General features: G+C 34.5%; 1 protein-coding gene across 1 annotated transcript in view; it reads right to left on the reverse strand.

Annotated features, from left to right (window-relative positions):
* Positions 1-2,696, reverse strand: part of LOC117171413 (major facilitator superfamily domain-containing protein 10) — a 16,532-nt gene that overhangs the window by 6,666 nt on the left and 7,170 nt on the right. The window lies entirely within an intron of this gene.

Genomic DNA, 2,696 nt, shown 5'->3' on the forward strand with positions numbered 1-2,696 from the left:
GCAATAATGTAAGGCAAAAGAGGAGTGGGCTCATGGTGTCGCCCTGAAAGACACCTCTCTGAAACGTGACCTTGTTAGTTGTCACACGATTTTTGTCAGATGTGATAGTAAATCTGGTTTTCCAAAGCGGCATCAATCTCTCTATGTACCCAACTATTTGTGGATGAACCTTTAAGATTTCCAAAAGACAGATGATAAGTCTATGGGATGTAGAATCGAAAGCTTTCCGATAATCAATCCAGGCAAACGATAGGTCACGCTGGTAGAATGCTGCATCTTTGCAGGCACAATCTATCGATGAGCAGGTTCTCCCGACATCCGGCTACGCCTTTCTTTGAGCCTCGTTGTTCATACATTTCTTGCCACACAGGTTCAATTCCCCGAACAATCCTATCATTTAGGATAGCTGTGAATATCTTATAAAGCGTGTTCAGACAAGTTATTGGCCTGTAGTTCTTCGGGTCAGCTAAGTTGCCTATTTTCGACAGGAGTATTGTGCGCCCTTCCACCAACCACTCTGGAATCGGCTCTTCCGACTTAAAATATGAGGTGAAAATACGGGCCAAATGCTGATGGGTTAAAGAAAACTTTTACCACCAGAAGGTTTTGATACAATCTGGTCCCGGTGCGGAATAGTTTCTCATCCCTCTTAATACTTTTTTCACCTCCTCGGTAGTGATGGGTGGGCATTCTTTATCAGGTGTTATGAGGGCATCACATAACTCCTTGAAGCTATTTATATTTTCTGAGTCTTCGTCCAGTCTATGCTGAACTTCGTAGACTTCTCTCCAAAATACTTCGACCTCCTCTGGTTTGGGTGGGTGTTCGACAGTAACTGGAGGGTCTTGGAAGAGTCGAGATGGGTCAGAGAGAAACTGTTGATTTTCTCTGACCCGCCTCTCCCTCCGCTCTGGACTTCTCTTAGCATCAGACAGTATCCGTATTCTCTCAACAATATGCTGCCTGATGGTCAGCAGCTTAGACTTGTTAAGTGTGTGATAACGGGTCCGGAGTTCGCGCGCGAACTTTCGAACCTTGGTGGTAACATTTCTGCCAGATGTGATGTAGTCAATCACACATTGAATGCGGGACGCGTACTGTCTTGCCCAGCCTATCTTTATGGCAAGTTGATGCATTCGTCTTTTGGTCTTATGATCAGCCGTTGGTTTTGTTTTACGGTTCGCATCGGCCAAAGCTCTCGCTGCATTATACACACAATAATTGATAGCCCAGAGGTCGGATTCACCGGAAAAATGTTTTATTTGCAAAAAATTTTTTTAAATTCCCTTCTTTTAAATAAGAACTAAAGTTTGGTGTTTTAAAATTGTCGATCCAAGTCAAGAATTCCATTTTTTAAAGTAAAAATTATAATTCCTAATGAAATTTCTTGTTTTAAAGTAAACTAAAATTTAAAAGAATGGAATTAAAAAAAATGTTTATTCCAAATCAGAATTGGAACATTTGAAACTTCGTTCTTATCCTGTTTGGAAAAGGGGTGTTACTTTGTATTTCTGAATTGTAATAGAAAATTTGGTGTATAGATATAATTCGGGTTTGGAACAGGGTATTTTAGAAGTGGATAAATAAATCAGATATAACCTCGTAAAGAATTGTAATTATTGAAAAGTACTTTTTAATGAATAGGTATTTTTTGACATGGCACGGGAAAATGATTAAAATAATTTCAGTTCTGATTTAGAAGACTTATGATATTGATTTCTCCATGTCAAAACTTGTTAGAATTGGAAAAATCATTGTTTCAAATCAGAATTTGTTTGACTATAAACATTCTATTTTTTGCAAATAAAAATTAGATTATTATTAATTCTGATTTAGAAGAAGGGAATTAAAAAAATCCTTGCTCAACTAAATAATTATATATATGTGTGTGTGTGTGTGTGTGTGTGTGTGTGTGTGTGTGTGTGTGTGTGTATATATGTTCTAAAGTAAAAATCATAATTCCTAATAAAATTTCTTGTTTTAAAGTAAACTAAAATGAAAATTGTAATTCGTTAATGAAACTCCCATTTCTAAGTCTGAATTTTAATTATTTTAAAAAATTTGGTCCCAAAGTTAAAATTTGACATCTTTAAAGAATTTGCCTGTCTCAAAGTTAAAATTATAATTCTTTACGAAATTCGCTGTTTAAAAGTAAAAAATATCATATTTCTTACGGGAATTCCCTGTGCCGAATATCAAAATTATAATTCTTTACAGGATTTTTTTTATGTTGGATCTATTTATTCACCATGCAAAGTCTTGATTCTCTTTTATAAAATTCCCGATACTAAGTTACAATTAAGCTCAGTTCCAAAATTCCCTATTCCAAGTCCAAATTATATTTATATTTATAAAAATTGTAGTGAAACATATAATTTTTAAAGGAATTTCCTATTTTTCACTGAAACTAAAATGAACATTATAATTTTTTACGATGTTAAGTAATTTTGCAATAAGAGACTCGAATAATGTAAAAAGAGATTTTTTTAATTTCTACCACTCGCAAAATCATTCAACATTTTTTAAGTTTATCGGGTTAGGGTTAAGCTAAGATATTTAAGAAGCTTCTAATGTTTTTCAACGGATGTCCAAGATTTCCAAATATTTCAAAGAATTTTTAAGATAAATGCCTTTCCTTCATAAGGTATTTTAATGCATTTTTTAGGATCTCAAAGGACTTCATAGTACTTCAAAAA

Source organism: Belonocnema kinseyi, chromosome 4, assembly GCF_010883055.1.
Source record: "Belonocnema kinseyi isolate 2016_QV_RU_SX_M_011 chromosome 4, B_treatae_v1, whole genome shotgun sequence".
NCBI classification, from domain to species: Eukaryota; Metazoa; Arthropoda; class Insecta; order Hymenoptera; family Cynipidae; genus Belonocnema; species Belonocnema kinseyi.